This window comes from Megascapheus bottae, chromosome 6 (genome assembly GCF_031878675.1).
Source record: "Megascapheus bottae isolate mThoBot1 chromosome 6, mThoBot2.hap1, whole genome shotgun sequence".
NCBI classification, from domain to species: Eukaryota; Metazoa; Chordata; class Mammalia; order Rodentia; family Geomyidae; genus Megascapheus; species Megascapheus bottae.
In genome coordinates this window covers 7,151,146-7,159,283 of record NC_143514.1, presented here as the reverse complement: position 1 = coordinate 7,159,283, position 8,138 = coordinate 7,151,146, and the positions used below count along the sequence as shown (strand labels likewise).

The 8,138-nt window shown below is 43.0% G+C and overlaps 1 non-coding gene across 1 annotated transcript; it reads right to left on the bottom strand.

Moving 5' to 3' along the window:
- Positions 1 to 565: 565 nt before the first annotated feature.
- On the bottom strand, positions 566 to 670 carry LOC150061323 (U6 spliceosomal RNA). Its single transcript, XR_016536088.1, has one exon. It is a non-coding gene; the product is annotated as a U6 spliceosomal RNA (small nuclear RNA).
- Positions 671 to 8,138: the final 7,468 nt, after the last annotated feature.

Below are 8,138 nucleotides of genomic sequence, written 5' to 3'. Positions count from 1 at the left end.
TCTCTGGTCCTTTGGGGCCTGGGCTGGCTTTGAACTTTGATCCTCCGATCTTAGCCTCCTGAATAGCTAGGATTACAGGCATGAGCCACTGTGCCTGCTTCAGTGTGCCCATTCTTAAAGCAAGCAAAGAAAAATCAGTTTAAAAATGCCCAGCTGGGTTCGATTCCTTGGTACCACATATATAGAAAAAGCCAGAAGTGGTGCTGCGGCTCAAGTGGTAGAGTTCTAGCCTTGAGAAAGTCCAAGGACAGTGCTCAGGCCCTGAGCTCAAGCCCAGGACTGACACACACACACACAAAAATGCCCAGCTGTCAGTCCAGGCAGTAGCGACATTTCAGCTTAATTTGTGCAGGATGGAGCATAAATATGTGGGCATCTGCTGCAATTCCTCACAGGCCCAGCTTGGTTCTCCTCCAGTGTCTTCTCTTGGAGTTGTACCTGATTTTGTTACCAGTTTTCATCCAAATCCACTGGGGAATGAGGCGATTTTGCGTTTGCTTTGTTTGTTTGTTTGTTTGAAGTTAAACAGAGTTTTATTCCACACCTAGCATCGAGAATCATACCGAAAAATATGGAACACTTCACGAATTTGCGTGTCATCCTTGCACAGGGGCCATGCAAATTTGCTCTATCATTCCAATTTTAGTATATGTGCTGCCGAAGCGAGCACTGCTTTTGTTTCTTGGCCAGAAATCTCTTGATTCTGAAAGTCTTGTGAGAAGAAATGGTGAGAAGCCCAAGCTGGCACTGTAACCATGATGGTGAACAAAAGCTGAAGAGAAGTAAGAAAATTTTTTTAAAAAGAAGTAGGGCCAAGAGCGTGGCCTAATGGTAGAGTGCTTGCTAGCATGAACGAAGCTCAGGGTTTGATTCCTTGGTACACAGAAAAAGCCAGAAGTGGTGCTGGGGTTCAAGTGACAGAGCACTAGCCCAGTGCTCAGGCCCTGAGTTCAGTCCCTAGGACTGGCAAAATAAATAAATAAATAAATAAATAAATAAATAAATAAATAAATAAATAAATAAATAAATAAAAATAAGAAGTATATCTATCCAGGTACTGGTGGCTCATGTCTGCAATCCCAGTTACTCAAGAGGCTGAGATCTGAGGATTGCAGTTCAAAGCCAGCCAAGGCAGAAAAGTCCGTGAGACTGTTATCTCCAATTAACTACCAGAAAACCATAAGTATCAGTAAGCCAAAGTGGTAATGCACTAGGGATCGGGAGTTTGGCCTACTGGAAGAGTGCTTGCCTAGCATGCACTAAGGCCCAGGTTCGATTCCTCCTCTGTACCACCTACACAGAAAAAACCAGAAGTGCTGTGGCTCAAGTGGTAGAGTGCTAGCCTTGAGGGAAAAACCCAAGGACAGGGCTCTGACCCTGAGTTCATGCTCCAGAACTGGCAAAAAAAAAAAAAAAAAAGTCATAGCGCACTAGCCCCCAGTTCAAGCCCCACAACTGACAAACACACACACACACACACGTACATATACACGCGTACACGCACACACATGCACATTTGTAATCTAAGAATCTATAAATAATCAACAACAGCACTAATCATCTACAAGCTGTAAGTTTCTTTGAAAGTCAAAGAGAAACAATTTGACTTTTTTTCTCCACAGACTAATAGATTGAAGAAATGCTAAAGATACAATATTTCCTAATGACAACACACTATTAATGAAGTTTTTCCTCTGTCTCTTTGTGAATATTAAATTAATGAGTAAGAGTGATGGTCTGACAATTCACTTCCTAGTTGATATGATACTATACCCAAAGAGAATCAAACAAATGAAATAATTTTGCAGGAAAGTATACTGGACATGTGTTTTGTTGTTGTGTTTTTGGTCACTTGTGGGTCTTTGCCGGAGTCAGCCGGCAGCAAATTGGGATTCCTGAAATAGGGGGCAGGGACTAGGAAAAAATAGAAGAGAGACAAACAGATGGGGTCTTGGAGGTCTGCAGCCAAGGTAAAGACTGCAGCCCAGTTTATTTCAAGTTCCCAAGTTTAAAGAACTGCCAGGGGGGGCCGGGAGTTTGGCCTAGTGGTTAAATTGCTTGCCTAGCATGCATGAAGACCTGGGTTCGATTCCTCGGTACACATACATAGAAAAAAGCTGCAAGTGGTGCTGAGGCTCAAGTGGTAGAGCTCTAGCCTTGAGTAAGTCCAAGGACAGTGCTCAGGCCCTGAGCTCAAGCCCAGGACTGGCAAAAAAAAAAAAAAGAACTGCCAGGGGTTACATTCATACAAACAGTATCAAGTCCCAAATAGGTTAAATGAGAAGCTATTAAGTCCCAAACAGGTTAAATGAGAAGCTATCAAGTCCCAAACAGGTTAAATGAGAAGCTATTGACACAGCCCAAAATCATAAGAGCTACTTCCTTGTGTACACAATTGTGTGGGTCCAAGGTCACTGACCCCACAGTCATGGTCACTGACCCCATAGTGGGTCCCCAACAGGTCTTGATTCTGGGCCTGAGCACTGTCTGTGAGCTTTTTCGTTCAAGGCTAGTGCTTTATCACTTTGAGTCACTGCACCAAATCCAATTTCTGAGTGTTTAATTGGAAACAGTTCTATCGACTTTCTTGGCCTACCTGGCTCTCAACCACAAACCTCAGATCTCAGCCTTCAGTGCAGTTAGGATTACAGGTGTGAGCCACCAGTGCCCAGCTGGGCAAGTTCTTAAACTTACTCATTGTTAGTCCAATAGGTTCCTTTCTCATAGCTTAGCATGCTCCTTTCTCAGGCAACACTAGACTCATTTGGTGCAGGCAGTAAATAATCGGCTTCCTTCCCCCTTGCTTTGAGATGACTCTCCATTCAGGCCAGTTACAACCATAAAAGGTAACAGGACCCCTCAAAGTGACCTTCAGTCTGCCAGCTGCAGGCCCCTTATCTACTACTTGGGCAGCTGCCATAAATCCTAACCCCACCATGATTTAGTCCTGGGCACACATGTCAACACAAAGGTCCCTACTCCCTATCCCCCACCCCAGATTATAAGTAGTCACCTCAGACAAAGACAGGGCTTCTTCTCCCCCCTGAGAATTGGCCTTGTCAGTCCCTTTGCTGGCAATAAATGTTTCTTTCTTTCTTCTATGTGACTGGATGTCAGTGTGGTTTTCTGGCAGATCCCAACACTTTAGTTCAAGATTTTTTTCTTTTTTCTTAATTTTATTATTATTATTATTATTGTATTTTATTGTTGGGGAAATGTATAGAGGGGTTATAGTTACATTTGTCAAGTAATGGATACATTACTTCTTTTTCTTTCTTTCTTTCTTTCTTTTTTTTTTGTGGGTCATGGGGTGTGAACTCTGGGCCTGGGCACTGTCCCGGAGCTCTTCAGCTCAAGGTTACTACCCTACCCCTTGAGCTACAACCACACTTCCTTTTTTCTAGTGATTAATTGGAGATAAGAATCTCATGTTCTTTAGTGCCCCGGCTGGCTTTGAACCTTGATCCTCAGATCTCAGCCTCCCGAGATCCTCCTAAAGAAAGCTGACAAGTGTAGCTGACTTAGCAGCACTGAGAAGCCAGACATCGATACAAGAACTGTACTATTATCTCACCTAACCACCACCAACCCTTCACCTCTCTATGAGAAAGAATTGTTTAATACATAAGGTTAATTTCAAATAAAAGTATTAAAAATGGAAAAGAAAAGAAACTTAAAGGTCTAGAATGGTTTAGTCCATTGCTCAAAGGGCACCTCAGTGAAGGGAGAACCGCTGCCAGGCCTGAGCAGGCAGCAAGTCTCCTTTTCCCCAAACCCAGGCTTTCTGACACGGTGCTATTCATGCTTATTACCAGTATTCCCAGTATCTGATGTTGGTGAAGTAGTGGGTTGTACTGGATGAGCAGATTAAACCCCCAAATACACCATGCAAACACTCTATCTGCATATCCCACCTTGTAGCTCTGCCTTATGTCCCCTTGCCTTGCCCCCTTTCCCAGCTTCTGATCTGTGGCTTCCCTTTGTCTGGAGGAGAGAGGCCTTTGATCAAATCTGCACCTTGTGGTTCAACTCCAGCTTTGGCCTTCTGCTTCTCTAGGAGCTCGGTTTTGCCATGTCCAGGTGTAGCCACCAGAAAGCCAGATGCTGGGCAACAGTTGGTACCGTGAAAATCAACTGTGAACATCAAATGTACTCCACTTTGTTTTTTTTTGACTTAAAAACCCAAGACATATTTTTCAGGTGAAATGGCATGTTCTAGTTTCCATGCTTAAATGTGAACTTCTTTCATAATAACTCACATGAGAAATACAGAATAATTAACTTTTTGACATTCCTTTGTAAAGTGAATTATTCCATACTTGCTCTGCATTCTATATATATATTTGTAAGAAGCATCAGAATCTATTTGCTCAGAAAGATAAAGTTTGGTCCAAATTTATCACAATACATGCATAAATGCTACAATAAAAATATCACAAGATAAAGGTTGAGCCAAGGTCATTAAAATGTTACAATAAGCCAGGTGCCCTGGCTCACACCTGTAATCCTAGCTACTCAGGAGGCTGAGATCTGAGGATCAAGGTTCAAAGCCAGCCCTGGCACAAAAGGACCTTATCTCCAATTAACCTCTAGAAAAACAGGAAGTAGGGCTTGGATCAAGGGTAGGGTGGTAGCCTTGAGCTGAAGAGCTCAAGGACAGCGCCCAAGCCACATGATCCACAAAAAAATACAAATAAATGAATAAATAAAATGTTATAATCAAGGTGCTGGGGGTGGGGGCAGGGGTTTGGCCTAGTGCTACAAGTACTTGCCTAGCATGAACAAAGACTTGGGTTTGATTCCTTCATACTACATACATAGAAAAAACGGGAAGTAGTGCTGTGGCTCAAGTGGTAGTGCACTAGGCCTTGAGGAAGCCCAAGGGCAGTGCTCAGGCCCTGAGTTCAAGCCCCAGGACTGGCAAAAAAAAAAAAAAAAGGTGCTGGTGGCTCACAACTGTATACTTAATACTCAGGAAGCCAAAATCTAAGGATCACAGTTTGAAGCCATCTCAATTGCATATCTGCAATTAATGACTGAAAAAGCCAGAAGTGGAGCTGTGGTTCAAGTAGTAGAGTGCCAGCCTTGAACCAAAAAAAAGCTCAGGGACAGTGCCTAGGCGCTAAATTTAAGCACTAGTAGTATCGCACATTTAAGCACTAGTAGTAGCACACACACACACACACACACACAGAGTGATTAATTATTGTAGATAAATATACATCAGTCTTCAAGGCTGGGTTCTCTTGAAATAATTCCTAATCAATTAACCAAGAGAGCAATTAAATTGTAATAAATTGTAACTCAAACACATTTCAACAACATAACAAATCTTGGTCCAGTGGAGCATTCCTAAAGGAGACATCACATTTCTAGATTTATCTTAAAGTTTCTCCAACTGGATGTGCAATGTAAATTCGTACTCCAAATGAGCAAATGGGCTTCTACATAGCATTCTGTTTGCTACACTGTGTAAGCAGGTTTGGCTAAGCAGGTGGTGTGTAACTTGCAACTGAAAACACAAACCAGCTGCTACAGTTATGCAGCACTCCAGTGGAAATGCGTAATTGCTCTTTGTCTGCTTAATTTACAGCTCATAAACCCCGCCTAGATTGTCCTTTCTTCTTTGCTGGTGCTAAATTCTAAGGTTAAGTGAGTCTTAGAATCCCTTGGAAGAAAATAAAATACCTAAATGATCTTAAATTATTTTCGATTTTTATATTTTTTTTCCTTAGGAATAAAAAACATCAGAACTGGGGATGTGACTTAGTGGTAGGGTGCTTGTCTAGCATGCATGAAGCCCTGGGTTCCATTCCTCAGTATCACATCAGGAAAAAGCCAGAAGTGGTTCTGTGGCTCAAGCCCTAGCCTTGAGCAAAAGGAGCTCAGGGATAGTGTGCAGACTCTGAGTTCAAGCCTCAAGACTTTAACAATAATAATAATAATAACAACAACAATAATAATAATGTTTGTTTGTTTGTTTGTTTTGTGGGTCATAAAGCTTGGACTCTGGGTCTAGGTGCTGTCTCTGAGCTTCTCAGCTCAAGGCTACCACCTAACCCCTTAGCCACAGCACCAATTCCCCTTTTCTAGAGATTAATTGGAGATAAGAGTTTCTCAGTCTTTAGTGCCCTAGCTGGCTTTGAACCTTGATCCTCAGATCTCAGCCTCCTGAGTAGCTAGGATGACAGGTGAGAGCCACCTCGCCCAGCTCTCAACAAGTGTATCTATTAGTCCGATAACATACTTGATCTTCAAAATTAAAACACTGGGATGGTAAAATATGGACACTGAGTCTAAGTAATGCCATGTTGTTGTTTTAATAGATAATGTGGACTTTTCGCCCAGTGTGGAAATCTCTAGAGGTGACGTAGGTCATTCTTTGAACTACAGCTGTATTTCAGGTAATTAAGCATTATAGAGGTGATCAAGGTCATTCTTCAAATTGCAGACATGTCCTGTGTAGTTTAGCTTCAGGAAAGTCTTGTTCCAGGGAATTCTTGCTTCAAGCTGGTGATTGCTCTGTCTAGTTCATTTTTGCTGCTGCTGTTGCTGCTGCTTCCTCTCTCTCTCTCTCTCTCTCTCTCTCTCTCTCTCTCTCTCTCTCTCTCTCTCTCTCTCTCTCTCTCTCTCTCTCTCTCTCTCTCTCTCTCTCTCTCTCTCTCTCTCTCTCTCTCTCTCTCTCTCTCTCTCTCTCTCTCTCTCTCTCTCTCTCTCTTTTGGTGGGTCATGAGGCTTGAACTCCGGCTGGACACTGTCCCTGAGCTCTTCAGCTCAAGGTTACCACCCTACCCTAGAACCAAGCCCCACTTCCTGTTTTTCTGGAGGTTAATTGGAGATAGGAGTCTTAAATCCTTTTGTTCCCCGGGCTGGCTCTGAACCTTGATCCTCAGATTTCAGCCTACTGAGTAGCTAGGATTACAGGTATGAGCCACCATGCCTGGCTGGGATTTAATTAATTAATTAATTAATTTTTATTTATTATTATTATTTTTTTTTTTTTTTGCTACTCCTGGGCCTTGAGCTCAGGGCCTGAGCTTGGGTTTTCTCAAGGCTAGAGCTCTACCACTTGAGCCACAGCACTACTTCTGGCTTTTTCTATGTATGTGGCACTGAGGAATCAAACCCCGATCTTTGTGCATGCTTAGGCAAGCACTCTACCACTAGGCCAAACTCCTCACCTGGGATTTTATTTTTAATTTTTATTTATTTTTTTTATTTTTTCCCCCCCCAGTCCTGGGGCTTGAGCTTAGAGCTTTTTTTTGCTCAAGGCTAGCACTTTGCCTCTTGAGCCATAGCACTACTTCCTGCTTTTCTGTTTATGTGGTACTAAGGAAGCAAACCTAGGGCTTCATGCATACTATGCAAGAACTCTACTACTATGCCACATTCCCAGCCTGCTTTTTTTTTTTTTTTTTTGCCAGTCCTGGGCTTGAGCTCAGGGCCTGAGCACTGTCCTTGGACTTTCTCAAGGCTAGAGCTCTACCACTTGAGCCTCAGCACCACTTGCGGCTTTTTTCTATGTATGTGATACCAAGGAATTGAACCCGGGTCTTCATGCATGCTAGGCAAGCACTTTAACCACTAGGCCAAACTCCTGGCCCCCAGCCTGCTTTTTTTTTTTTTAAGCTCTTCAGCTCAGAGCTCCCTCCCTACCCCTTTTGGAGATAAGAGTTTTGCATCCTTTAGTGACTGGGCTGGCTTTGAACTGAGATCCTCAGATCTCAGCCTCCTGAGTAGCTAGGATTACAGGCATGAGCCACCAAGCCCTGCTTCAGCCTGCTTTTTTGTTGTTGTTTAACTAGTAAATGAAATCAGATTACAAACAAAGCAGTTAGATGAACTCAGTTTAAACCTGTAATCCTAGTTATTCAGGAGCCTGAGATCTCAGAGATATTTGTGTGTGTGTGTGTGTATGTGTGTGTGTGTGTGTGTGTGTGTGTGTGTTTGTGTGTGTGTGTGATGAGGCTTGGATTCTGGGCCAAGTCACTATCCCTGAGCTTTTCAGCTCAAGGCTACTGCCCGACCCCTGGAGCCACAGCCCCAGTTCTCCTTTTCTAGAGGTTAATTGGAGATAAGAGTCTCCTCAGATTTCAGCTTCCTGAGTAGCTAGGATTACAGGTGTGAGCCACTGCACC